Source organism: Carlito syrichta, unplaced genomic scaffold (assembly GCF_000164805.1).
Source record: "Carlito syrichta isolate Samal-C Ts95f unplaced genomic scaffold, Tarsius_syrichta-2.0.1 Scaffold309854, whole genome shotgun sequence".
In the NCBI taxonomy this organism is placed as follows: domain Eukaryota; kingdom Metazoa; phylum Chordata; class Mammalia; order Primates; family Tarsiidae; genus Carlito; species Carlito syrichta.
Genome location: NW_007253950.1, coordinates 384,694 through 399,325, shown reverse-complemented (window position 1 = coordinate 399,325; position 14,632 = coordinate 384,694).

Here is a 14,632-nt window from a genome sequence, read left to right as displayed (position 1 = left end):
TTCCTCTCTCTTCTGCCTCACATCACAATCCCTGGCATTCATCACCTCTGTTTACCTCAAGAACCTGATCCTGAATGGCCAAAAGATCACCATTCTAGATGCTTTCCCCAGGGTGGGTGGAGCTTAGTGTGGCTGCCCTGCCCCTTTGGGAGCCCCATCTGTGGGATGGCTCAACAGAGTAGTCTTTGCTTATCGATCAGACTTAACCTACCAAGAGACATGTATAATTTGATGCCACAGGGCTGGATGCCTCAGATTATGTGCAGAATTGGTTTCTGTGCAAGCTTGATTTGAAAAGCAAGGCCACAAAGCCACAATAAGAGACTACTTCTGTTACACCAAGATGACTGTCACAAAAAAGATGAGTAATAACAAGTGTTGACAAGATGTGGAGAAATTAGAAGCTTCATACACTGCTTGTGGGAATGCAAAATGGCATGGCCATTTTGGTAACAGCGCAATAGCTCCTAGAAAGTTTAGAGATGGAGTTGCCATAAGACCCAGAAATCCTACTCCTAGATTTATTTCTAAGAGGAATTGAAACATATGTCCCCCACCCAAAACTTGTAACAAATGTTTATGGCAGCATTTTTAATGATAACCAAAAAGTAGAAACAAGTCATATGTCATCAACTAATTACTAGATGCATAAAATGTGATATGTCTATCTAACAAAATATTGTTTAGCAATAAAAAGAAATGAAGTACTGGTACATGCTACAGCATGGATGAATCTTGAAAACATGTTAAGGGAAAGAAGTCAGACACAAAAGACCCACATATTGTACAATTCAATTTATAGGAAATTTCCAAAATCTATAAAGACAGAACATAGATTACTGGTTGCCAGGAACTGGGTGGAAGTGGGGATTGATTGCTAATGGGTATAGGGTTTATTTTTAGGTGACGAAATGTTTTAAAACTGATCTCACAACTCTGCAAATATACAAAAAAAACCACAACCCATTGAATCGCACACTTTGAGTGGAATTGAGTATATAGTATGTGAATTATATCTCAATAAAACATTTTTTTAAAATGAAAGCAAGTAGGAAGGGAAGAAGGAAGAAAGGAAAGAAGGGAGAGAGGAAGGAGCAAGGAAGGAGAAAAAAGAAAGGAAGGGAGGAAGGAATGAAGGAAGGAAGGGAGGAAAGTTCTCACCCTATTGTTCAAACTGGAGTCCTCCTGCGTCAGCTTACTGAGTAACTGGGACTGTAGGCACACATCACCACATCCAGCTAATTTTTTTTTCTTTTCTTGTCTCCTTCCTTCTTTTTTTGTAAAGGCCAGGTCTCACTATATTGTCCAGGCTGGTCTTGAACTCCTGGGCTCCAGCAATCCTCCTGACTTTACCTCCCAAAGTGTGGAATTAGATGTGTGAGCCACTCACTGCACCTGGCCTTGGGAGGGGGTTTTAAGGAAAATTTTTATATACAGAAAACTTTTCTGTATTTCCCAATTTTCAACAATAAATATTACATTTGAGTTTTTCAACATTCTTTAAAAGAAAGTTAGCAAATAAACTTGATAGGAAAAAAATCTGAGAGTAACTTTAAAGACATTAGCCCCTTATCTGGGCGTACAGGGCAAGAGTGCTGAGAAAATGTATCTTCCTCTAGAAAATCATAAATAACTGACTGTAACAGAAATGAAGGAACTGAAAACTGGGTTCTACTAATTGGGTTACAGGTTACTGAGAGGACTTCAGATTAGTCTAGAGCAGTGACTTTCAACTGGGGGTGACTTTGCCCCCCAGAGGATGGTAAGCAATGAATAGAGGCATTTTTGGTTGTCACAGTTTGGGAAGAGTGTACCACGGGTACCTAATGCATTCCAGCCAGGGATGCAGGTAAACATCCCTCAAGGCACAGGATAGCCCCACAACAAAGTGATCTGGTTCAAAATATCAACAGTGCTGCTGGTGAGGAATCATAGTTCATAGGAAGAAAGTCAAAGTGGGAAAAAATAGAATGTGAGGTGTCTGCACTTTGAATGTAATTACATAAACATAAAGGAAAGGGTATGGTTAAACTATGAGCACCTCATCCCCACCCACCAAACCCTGCTCCCTGACCTCGATGCACTGCCCTGCTGCCATCCTCACCTCCTGGGAATAAGGAGAAACAAACAGGTGCTTATTCTTCTTTTCCTCCCTCGGGAATATATTTTCTGTCCCTACCACAGAACATTACATAGCTATCATAAAGAACAAGGTAGATCTATATATACTGACATTGAAAGGTGTCCAGAATAAGTGAAAAAAAGCTAATTGCCCAATGGTATATGGAGCTTGATTCATTTTTTATAAAAGTAAACTTTTTAAAGGAGTGTGAACACTTCCTTGTGTGCATAATGAGCCAATATAAATCGCCCCAATTTATATCAGGGGAAAAATGGAAAGATAGCTATTTTAATTTTAAAAAATAAACTGAGGGCAGTCATTTTCACTCCCTCCTGAAGCCCAACCAAAATTAGAGCCAATGAACCAAAAAGGTATAAACCCACAAAAGAAACAAAATGAACTAGTGAGCAAAAAATAGCAGACAAGAGTTGTTAACAAATTTTTGGAAGGTGAAAAGCAGATGAGTTCAGTAGAGCTGAAAATGCGTGCTGATGGGGATGCCAACCAGCAGCCAGCTTGTAGTCTTTGTATGAGGAGGACGTGGCTTCCCTTCCTTTAGGTGCTTGACATCCATCTAGTGGGAGATTGACTTAATGTGCTGTCCCTCCCCCACTTTACTGCCATCTGCTGGAAAATTATCATAATAAATGGACAAAATGACAGTGTCTACAAGGTGAATGGCACCCCACTGTGTACTGCTCAACCTGCACACCTGTACTTGGGGACCCCCACAAGAAACAGGAACATGCATAGACTAAAACTCCAAAATGCAAGGAATTGAGTCAAAATGATGTGTTGGAAATTGCTATCATTTGAATGTGCCCCCTAAAGTTTATGTGTTGGAAATTTTATCCCCAGTGCAACAGTGTTGGGAGCTGGGGCCCAATCAGAGAGGATTAGGTCATGAGGGTTTTGCTTTCATGGCTGGATTAATGTCATTATTGTGGGAGTGGGTTACTTATCAAGAGAGTGGGCTTTTTACAAAAGCTGGTTCATCCATCTCTTGCTCTCTTTCTCTCCTGCCCTTTCATCATCTACCATTCATGCAGCACAAAGGCCCTTACCAGATGCTGGTGCCATGTTCTTGGACTTCCCAGTCTCAAGAACTGTGAGCCAAATAAATGTCTTCTCTTTATAAATTACCCAGTTGTAGCATTCTTTTATAGCAACACAAAATGGACTAAGACAGAGGTAGAATGATCTCGAAAACAGAAATATGACTGGGAAGTGGTGAGATCACTGTGTAGATTCTATTTTCCAAAGATAGCCACTACAAATATCTCCCATTCCACATGCTATTCCACATTATGACTGGGACATTCCTCCTACTGAGAAATAGAATCTATGTCCCCTCCCCTTAATTGAGGCAGGCTCAATTCAAGCAACTCATTTATAGCAATAGAATTCAGTGGAAGTAATGTTGCATAATTTTCAAAGCTGGAACTCTCATGCTGGAACCATAAGCCTCCATGTAAGCAGTTTGACTACCTAAGACCACCATACTGCGAGGACGCTCAAGGTAGCCCATATGGAAACACCACATGGAAAGGCCCTGAGACTACAGAGAGATAGAAGGATGCCTGACCAACTCTCTGCTAATCCAACTTCAGTCATTGTTTGGCTGCAACAGCATGAGAGAGTCCAAGCTAGAACCATCTAGCTGAGTCCTTCCCAAATTCTTCAGTCACAGAAACTATAAGAGATAATAAAATGAGTGCTATTGTTTTAATTAGTTTTGTGTGACTTTTTACATAGCAGTTATAACTGGAATAACCACCTGGGATCCTTTCTGAATCTGGTGCAGCCAGGAAACTACCCCTTCCCAATCTTGGCAGAAAGTTTGTTTTACAGAAAAGTGGGACCTAAGGACAATAGGCATGGCAGAAGGCAGGATAGGCACCATACCAAAAACAGGGACAATATGTGAACATCTGTATGAATTCTGGCCCCTTCTGCCACTTGGTTGTAAGGATTCTCTCAGCCAGGCATATATTCTCCCACAGTAGGAGACTGGAACGTTATCACCAGAGAAAACCCAGAAAATGAACCATTAGGCCAAGCTAGGTCTCCATGTAAAAACAAGAATGAGCCTTTAAAAACATTGTTAGATCTCAATATAACTAATACCCTTAGAGAGATAATATGATATTGCATCCATACCATAAGATTTTATTTTAAAATATGAGGCATGTGTACCTTGGTTTGGGTTTTCCCAGAAGCAGACTCTGAGACAATGATTCCAGTACAAGTAAATTTTGGCAATAATCCCAGAAAATACTAGTTGAGGATTTAGGAAGTGAGACAGGGAAGGGCAGAAAGCTGAAGAAAGGTGTGTTGTCAAGCCAGTTACTGCTGTGTACAAGTGGAGCTTGATCTTGCTGTAGAACTCTGGGAGATGGTATAGAACTTGCCTCAGTGGTATCCCAACCAATGGGCAAGAATCCATTCCCTGCTTTCAAGGGAACTGACTTTCATTTCCTCCAGTTTGATCTGCACTTAGGCTGAGGATTCTACCTGGAAGATAATAGCCCTTGGGCAGAGTCCTATATATTTATAGCAAACAGCCTTGGGCAGCATGCAAGGCAAATGCCAAGGGCTTACAGAGAGGAGATCAACAGTGTCTGCTACAAAAAACAATCAGAAAACAAGAAAGAGCTAGTGTATCTCTGTCCTGTTCCATTGGTCTATGTGCCTGTTTTTGTTTCCCTTGTCCTCCTTCTGGGAATATACCCAGAGGAACGTAAGTTGTTCTACAAAAAAGATACCTGCACATACATGTTTATTGCTGTACTATTCACAATAGCAAAAACATAGAACCAATCCTATTGCCCATCAAAAGTGGACTGGATAAAGAAAATGTGGTACATATACGTGATGGAATATTATGCAGCTCTACAAAAGGACAAAATCATGAACTTTGCAGCAAATTGGATGGAGTTGGAGACAATCATACTTAGTGATCTATCACAGAAACAAAGAACTGAACACCACAGTTCTCACTCATAAGTGGAACCTGAATATTAAATACATAACATAAGGGAGGGATAGGCAGTCACAGGACACTGCCAGGGGGTGGGGGAGGGCACATGGCAACATAAAGCGTACTTGGTCCTAAACCAGGAGAAATGAGGACCAGTCAGAGGCCCAAACTTCACCTGTATGTAGATTATTTATGTACCTAATCCTGACTTGTACCCCACATCTCTATAATAAAATTGATTTTAAAAAAAGTAAATGAAAAATGTGGGAGCAGAGATAAAACATTCAATGGAAGGATGAGGAAGATAAAGTTAAAGAAACCCTTCAAAAATAGAATAAAAAGAGAGATGGAAAAGGATAAAAATAGAAAATTTAAAAACCACAAAAAGTCCAACATACAAATAATAGGAATTTCAGAAAAAGAAAATGGAGTATGTGAAATTATTATAAGAAAAATTCACAGTAATTTTTCAAGACCATGACTTTCCAAATTGAAAGGGACCATCAAATGTTCAGCAAGATGAACAAAACAGATCCACATCAGAGTACATCACCACAAAATTTCAGACTATACGAGTTAAAGACAACAACCTAAAAACTTTTACAAAGATGAGGCAGGCTTTATACAAAAGATCAGGAATGAGAATGGCATTGGACTTCTCAAATACCACACTGGAAGCCCAAACATAATATAACAAAAATTCTTAGGAAAAATAATTTCTAACTCTAAAACTCTAAACCAAGTCAAAGTCTCAGTCCATCAAGTTGATGGGTAGAATAAGAACATTTTCAGGGTCTCAAAAAATACACTGCCAGGCACCCTTTCTCAGGAAGCTACTAGAGGATCTGGGTGACCAAAAGAAGACAGTAGATGGTACTTTGAGAAAGAGAATACAGGAAATAAAAAAAGCAACACAGAAGAAGGAGAGAGAGCCGTGAGCAGGTCACACAGACAGAGACCTTCCTGCAGTGGAACAGGGCATGGGGTGCCCCAGAGGATCCTTGCGGGAAATGGAACTTACAGATGACCTGTTGTGTTTGACAGTGGGTTTAGCACTCAGAGAGGTTTTATATTTCTGTTGGAGAGTTTAAAAAGAATTAGTGACAGAGACAGAAAACTAAGCAGGTATAAAAAAGGAATAAAAATTTTCCAGGGAACAACATTGAACAAGGGAAACAATATAATCACATGTGGTTTGACAACAGTGGTTCTTACTCTTGACTGAACATGGGGATCACTTGGGGCATGTCAAAAAGTCCTGAGCCTGGGCCCCATTCCCAGAGAGCCTGACTGAGTAGACCTAGGTTCAGCCTGGGCTTTGGGATGAGTGAAAGATCCCGGGGTGATTTATTGTGCAGTTAAAGTTAAGAACCACTCCTTGGCAGAAAAAAAAAATAGTTCTAAAAATAGTTCTATGATCACAATAATGAAAACAGAGAATTTAACCAGAATATTGTCCTGCAACTATATGAGAAGAATGGAGAGAGGAGAAGCAGGTGGGTGGGATGGCAAATGTAAAGCAGGAAATCTGCTTCTACAACAGTAGGAGGGCAGTCAACTGTGTCTACAGTTGATAAATCAAGAAATCACATATAAGCATCTTGTTCAGAAACATGGAGGTAAGTCCCCGAAGAAGTAGCTGGAAGATGACAAGTAATTTTCTTAGTGGAGGAGGACTCAGAGGTAGAGTATGTGCCAGGGGCAAGGGGAATACTGATTTTTTTTTTTTGAGTTGGATTCTCACTCCTTCACCCAGGCTGGAGTGCAGTGGCTCGCATGCTCACGGTCACCCCAGCGTCGACCTGGGCTCCAGTGATCCTTCCAACTCAGCCTTCCAAGTAGCCAGAACTACAGAAGTGCACTACCACATCCGGTTATTTTCATTTTATCATATAGACAAGGTCTCGCCAAGTTGCCCGGGCTGGTCTTGAACCTGCGGGCTCAGGCAATCCACTTGCCTTGGCCTCCCAAACTGCTGGGATTACAGGCTGAGCCACTGAACCTGGCTGGAATATTGATTTTTTTCAATAAGCCTTGTAATATTATTTGACTTATTAATACCATGAATATTCATGAATTTGATCAAAGTGAAAAACATTTTTTATAAAGGACAAAAGAAGAAATTGGAAACAACCTAAATATCTATCAATAGGAGAAAGATAAATAAACTATGATAGATTCATGTAACAGAATACTATGCTGTGTTTAGAACGAGGCTGGTCTTGTACGTCCAACATGAAGCAGTCTTCAAGACATAGAAAGGCTGGCAAATACTAGGTGTGACATATCAGCATTTATGTAAAACACATGCACACCAAATACAGCTCTCTATTTCCCATAGAAATAGACACATGTATAAATTAGGAGACGGAGGCAAGAGGATTGCTTGTACCCAGGAACCCAAGGCTGCAGTGAACTACAATGGCGCCACTGCACCCCAGCCTGGGTGACAGAGCAGGACCCCAGCTCCCAAAAAAACGACACATAAAGAAAGGTGGGGAAGAGATAACAGGCATAACCCACAGGCTGTAGCAAGCATGAATTCAGATGAGGGGTAAAAGTCAAGCCGAGATTTTATTTCTTATTTTTCTCAAAGAAGAGACATTTCCGTGTGACTTGCAAAATTAAATTTTAATTTTAAAAATGTAATATGCATTAAACAAAGTCTGGAATGTTCCACACCCATCTGTTAATAAGGTTTCCTTTGAGGCAAGGACTGGGATAGAGGGCAGAGAGGAAAATGTTTCTCTTTTTCCTCTGTTATTCAGTAATAACTGTTTTTATTTTGCAAAGGTGATAGTAAAAAAGACTTTTGCATAGAATGGGATCCTGGGGTCTCGGTAGTTCTGGCCTAGCTTGTGTCTCCTGTGAAAGGTGGGAGGAGGGCCAGGGCTCTTGCTTGGCAAGGGCAGGCTCCAGCTCCAGCGGGATCTGGTGGAACCAGCAGTGATGTCAGAAGGGTATGTTGACAGGGTGACTCACCTTCCAGAAGGGGTGGAGATGGCTTCCTCCCCTCCTTCCACACCACCTGCCTGTGGAGCCGGAGCCTCAGAGTCCTCTGCTTCCACAGTTCTTAAGGAGGAGTCCTTTCCAAAACCGTAGAAACCGGGGACATTTCAATCTCCGCCTTTGTGGGGAGTTCTCTTGCAGCCGGCCTGCGAAAGTTGCAGGAGGTCCTTGACTAGAGCAAAGGGTAGAGGAAAGGATGTAGGGAAGTGAGAAGAGGCTTGGAAATGGGGCTGTGGGCCTTCTGCGCTTATGAGTGTGGAGATTGCGGGAGTGAAAGGTTTTAATGATCCCTCAAGCTTCATTTGTGACCTTTTATTATCCATGAGCTCCTAATTCTAGTTGTTTTCTATTTGACCCCCATGACCCCTAGGGGAAGTAGATGGAACTGGTGTAGATATTCCTATTTTCCAGATGAAGAAACTGAGGTCCAGAGAGAGCGATTAGGCCATTTATCAGAGGATCAAGTTAGTAACTGAGTCCAGCGTCCTCCCAGCCTAGCCTGCAGTCTCAGCTACAGGATATCTCTTTGAGGGGGAAACAGAGAGATACCACTGTCCCCAAGACAACAGGCTCCCTCCTTGGGAATCTAATATTAACTCAGCAGCTGGTGCTAGACTGGCAGGAGCAGAGGGACCCTCTGCCCACGCTGGTCTTGCAGCCAAGCGCTGGTCTCTCCAAGTGAGTCATTCCCTATGCATCCACCCAACGTCGACCGAGTGCCTACTCTTGGCTGGGCACCGAGCCCAGTGCTTTACATACATGATCTCATTTCAGTCTCTCAACAAGCCTGTAGTTAAGTGATATTATTATCACCTGTGGCTAGGCTTGGGCAATCTTGTAACCTTGTTTTTATATTTCTTTGTTTTGTTTTTAACATATAGGAGTAAAACAACAACAACAGTGACCCAGAAGTTTCTTGATTCCTGTTTGACTCTGTTTATCTAGCACCTGCCAATCAAGTGCCTGGTCTATGCTGGTCTCCCCCAGGCTTGGGGATAAACAATAGACAAAGCAGATAGTATCCTCACCTTCAAGGAACTTTGAGTCTCCTGCGGGTTGGGGTGGGACAAAGAGACCATAAAGGTATGTTATCACTTTTGATTTTCATAACATGCTGGTGAGGAGGGAATGGGAGGTCCAGGTGGCTTTCTCTAAGGTCATGCAGAACATGGCTGACAGAGAACTGGGAGCTTCTGTAACCCAAATAAAAACAAATGAAACTACAAGCACGGAGGAAAGGGACACCTGAGAGCACCCCAGAGTCCTGAGACTTCAACAACACAGTGACCAGAGAACTCATGCTGTCAGCAATTCCTCCCCGCAGCCATTATTTTATGTCATTTTGTTAGCAACCATCTGGGGGAGGCATACAATGCTTCTTCATGTAAGGGAGGCTCAGAGAAGTTTGCTCAGGTCACAGCTAGTGGGAGCTGATGTAAGACAGGGGACTTCAAGCCCAGTTTCCTTTCTCACCCCATCACTCAGAAGAACTCGGAGGAAGGAGGACGGAACTAAGACCAAAAGGAACTCTGTCTTCCCAGAAGGAACTCTGTCTTCCCAGACTGACATCCCTAACAGGGTCTGATGCTTGAAGCTTTGTAAAGCACTTTGACACTCCTACTCTTGTAGCACTGTTTTGTCCCTTTGTTTGTGGTTCATTAGGGCAGAACTCACCTATGCTCCAGAAGTAAGTGAGCATGTGCATTATCAGGGCACAGGGGGCACATTCAACTGGGCCACAAGGAGCATGAAATAGATGGTCTCTTTACAAAGGCAAAGACAGGATCCAGAGAAACCACCAAGAGTGGACGCAGTGCCTGGGGCCTGCAACAGAGGAAGCCATCATGCCCCCTAGTCTGAAGGAGCAAGGAGTGAATGGTGGACCCAGGGAGAAAGGTGCTCTACGGAGAAGGCACCTAGGCAGGAGCTGAGAACTTCAGTGGAGACACACAGCCAGCCCACAGAGACCTGGAGGAGAAGCAGCTTGAAAATATACACCCTGACCTTACTCTCCTCTGGCCCTCCAGACTCCTACCTGTGCCTCCCATCCGCTGAACCCAACTTAAACCAGAAGGCAGCGGACCTTGTTTTGGCATCCTCCAAGACACAGAGCAAGGAGGAAAGGATGGACAGTGACTATGGAGGGGCAGATAGAAGAGATGCAGCACAGCACATAACCTGGGATTGGTTCAGAGATGGCGTGTGACCCAAGCAGACCAATAAGCATCAGCCCTGGGACCTTCACAGAACTATTAGGAAAGTGCAACTCTCCCCTTGCTGGGGTTGCTCAGCTGGTGCCATATGAGCCTGTGGCCACCACTGACCACCTTGCTGCCACATAAGAAGAGCCTGCTTCAGGGTGAAGTCAACACAGAGGAAAACTCAATCCAGAAGAGATGGAGGGAGTTGGTTCCCTGGTGGCATAATTACTTGTATCCCTGGATCCGGCCATGACTGATGGTGGAAGGAGCACCTTTGAACCCTATGGATCATTGTTTTGTTTGTCTGGAGTCAGAATTTTGCCACTTGCACCAGAAAGGGTCCTGATGCATATACGTACCTGATGTACAGATGCAGGTGCCCAGGACTGAAATCAGGCCAGAGTAGAAGTCCTCCAGTCCAGAGCCATGAGAGATACTTGTGAGCACCAATTCTTGAGGACTGGGGGAGTCCCAAGGGTCCAGTTTCAGCAACAAATCTAAGATTGGGAAGATGTCTCCAAAGGCAGCAACCTTTATGAGAGGTCATGACAACCACTAAACTTGTCTAAAACTTGCCAGCTGCTGCATCACACATTAAATAGTGTCATCCCCTCCAAAATCCTCTGAGCACACTACGTCTCTATTTTACAGATGAGGACACTGAGCCATGGAGACATGAAGTCACTTGCCAGAGCCAGGATTTGAAACCAGGTAGCCTTGCTCTTCTTATCCACCTTTGCTACTCCTCTCCAGGCAAACTGTCCCAAATAAAACTGAGTGAAATCCCAATATACCAGTTGGGCTTGGTGGCTCGTGGCTGGAATTCCAGCGCTTTGGGAGACCAAGGCATGAGGATTGCTTGAAGCCAGGAGTTCAAGACAGGCCTGAGCAACATAGTGAGACCCCCATCTTTACAAAAAAAATTTTTTAAAGCATTAGCTAATTATGGTAGTGCAAGCCTGTAGTTCTCACTACTCAAGAGGCTGAGGCACAAGAATCACCTGAACTCGGGAGTTTGAGGCTACAGTGAGCTATGATTGTGCCACTAAACTCCAACCTTGGCAAAAGAATGATACCCTGTCTCTAAAGATAAATAAATCTCAATACATCAATATATAAAACAGATATATTTTTAAAGCTGCTCTGAGGATAGAGATCAAGATCAGGGTTCGGAGAACAAACTACAGAGCTCTCTGAGATTCATCAAGCACTGTGAAATTCCCACCACCTCCCCATTTGAGCATTACTAGGAAAGGGTCTGTCATGGAGAGTAGTGGGGTAGCAGGGAGGTTATTTGGACCTACATTCAAGAAGAAGCTCAAATGTAGACTTTTGGTGTAACTGCCTTATGGGAAACTCAATTATATTTCTCTCTCTCTCTCTCTCTCTCTGGTTTAAAAACCATTGGTTTGTTAAATGTAAACACTTAAAACATACTGCAATATTTATAATTTTTTTTTTTGGCATTCCTCCTTCTCCTCCTCTTCCTCCTCCTTCCCTCTATTTAAAGTTGAAGTATAAATTCTCCATTAAAAGGATGAAGAATGTTTATAGAAATGGATTCCAGCTTTGGGTGAGGGAAGCATAGCTGAAGATAGTTTGCTAAAAAGCAAGCAAATACATTAAAAAAAAATGATGAGGGCATATCAAAAGGCCACAGGAGCTAGCCTGAAGGGGCTTCCATTAGCCAAGTCTGGTACAATTTGAGCATTACTGCTCATAGTATAAAATAAGAATCTATGAGTCCATGCAATAAAAATGAAGTAGAATCCTGACTAAGAAATGATGAAATTAGAAAAATCACCATTTGGCAGCTGTCATAGTAACAATTTATTTGGGCCAGCATCACCAGTGAATGTTAAAACTGGTGGGTGAAAGGATGATGAGAAACAGGATATTTACATAAACTCAAAGTAGCTCATAAATTACAAAGGGAAAAGCAGAAACTTTACAGTAGAGAGACCTGGCAGGCACCATCTTACTAAGTGTCAAAGATAAAAACACCGCATAGATATCAAATGCCTCCTGCACTGAGTACAACCTTCAGTTCTGTGTTCTTCCTGCCCCAAATGGAGAACCTGAATCAAATCATGAGGAAACTTCAGAGAAACCCAGATTGAGAAGCCCTGTTCAAAAATAACTGGCCTTTACTCTTCAAAAATGTCAAGGTCACAAGACAAAGACTAAGGAACTGTTCCAGATAGAAGGAAATGAAAGAGACATGACCACTAAATGAAATCCTGGGACAGAAAATTTGATTTCTAAATTGTACCATAAAAGATATTAGTGAGACAATTGACAAAATTTAAATAATGTCTCTATATTAGATAACAATATTATATCAGTGATAATATCTTGAATTTTACACTCATAAGAAAATGTCTTTGTTTCTAGGGAATGCATGCTGAAGTATTTAAGGGATAAAAGGCGTCAGGTTTGCGAGTTACTCTGAAATATCTCAGAAAGAGAGAATGATAAAGTAAATGTAATAAAACGTTAACATTTAGGGAATTTGGAGAATCTAAGTAAAGGGTGTATGGCAATTCTTTATTTTGTAATCAAAAATATTTCAAAACAAAAGTTGAAAATAATGCAGTATTCAAGATATATCTCATATAGTATGATTACTAATGGAATTCTCAAAGGGGCAATTTATGACCTGAGGCAAGAGCCTAGATGATCACAGGCAAATTCATCATATATATTATTTTATCAGATAAAATAAGCTAATTGGTGATTTTTTTAATCTGAAACTTATGACTTTTCAGTTATTACTAATCACAAATAAATAAGTACACAGTTTTAAAAATCAAAGTATAACATACATATAGTAAAGTATAATTCTGTTTTATATGTATGTGTAAATATGTAAGTACACACACACAGAGAGAGAGAGAGAGAGAGGGAGAGACTCACGATGTTCACTCATTATTATTATTATTATTATTATTATTTTCATGGTCAAACACGTCCCACAATCACTCATTATTAATCCTCCCAGGAACCTGGCCAGTGATGTCATAATCTTCATTTTATAGTATCTTCATTTTCCATTTTCCATCGTTATTTTCATGCATTATCTTCATTCTACACTATCTTCCTCAGGAAACTGAGAAAGGTGCTACACTAGCAAAAGACAGAATTCAGATTCAAACCATTGTCTTTTGAATTCCAAAGCCAGTGTTTTTTGTTTTTGAAAGTCAAGGTCTTACTCTGTCACCCAGACTGGAGTGCAGTAGCATGGTCATGGCTCACCATGGCCTCGAACTCCTGGGCTCAGGTGATCCTCCCATTAGCTGGGACTACAGGCACATGCCACCACATCTGGCTAATTTTAAAAATTTTTTGTAGAGGTGAGGTGTCACTATATTATCCAGACTGGTCTTGAATTCCTGGGCTCAAGTGATTCTCCTGCCTTGGCCACCCAAAGTGTTGGGATGACAGGTATCAGCCACTGCACCAGGCCAAAAGCCAGTGTTTTAAGCACTCTGCTGCACTAATTATTGATATGATTGTCACCGATAGACATTGATTGAGTACCATGGCTTTACCTCCCTGTGTCTCAGTTTCCTCATTCATGAAACAAGATCATAACAACACATGCTTCATGAGTTAAGACAAGTCAAGTGCTCAGAGCAGTGCCTGCACATAGTAAATGCCTACATGTGTGAGTTATTACCCACAATGCACAAGGCACTAGATTATCACGAGATTTAAGATGCCATTCGCCATTCCTGGGGCTGCTCCCTAGCTAGGAAGACAGAGCATGATTCCCCAAAGATGAATGGCTACCCCAGTCAATCCATACAGAGGGCTGGTCTGTGGCTATCTGGTGGAACCAGAGAGAGGGACGCTTTGGCAAGCAGAATGTGGAGTAGTTGTCCCAGCATTGCTCCTCGTTTGGCAGCAGTCATTCTGGTGACTTCCTGGGCCACCTAGAGCATGTCTAGCCCTCCTGTCTCCCACCCTGCAACACATCTCACCTGTCACCATCATTGCAATGAACTTGTAAGTAAGTGAAACTTGTCCTGGAGATCTCCCTACTGACCTTGGAGGTCCCTGCCAGGGTCAATCAGGGTTCAATCAGGAAAAGAGAAACTATTCTAAAGCATCTAAAAAGGGTGTGATGGCTGGAGACTGAACACACAAGTGATGGAAGAGTCAGGAAGCCTAAGAGGCACAACAGCAAGGAGTCCCCACTGCCCCCAGCAGGAGGGGTGAGGGAGCAGGCGATGCTACCGCAGCCCAAGGATGAGATGCAGCCACAGCCAGAGATGCTGCCTGAGACAGAGAGAGGGAAAAACTCCCCAAGCTTCCTCC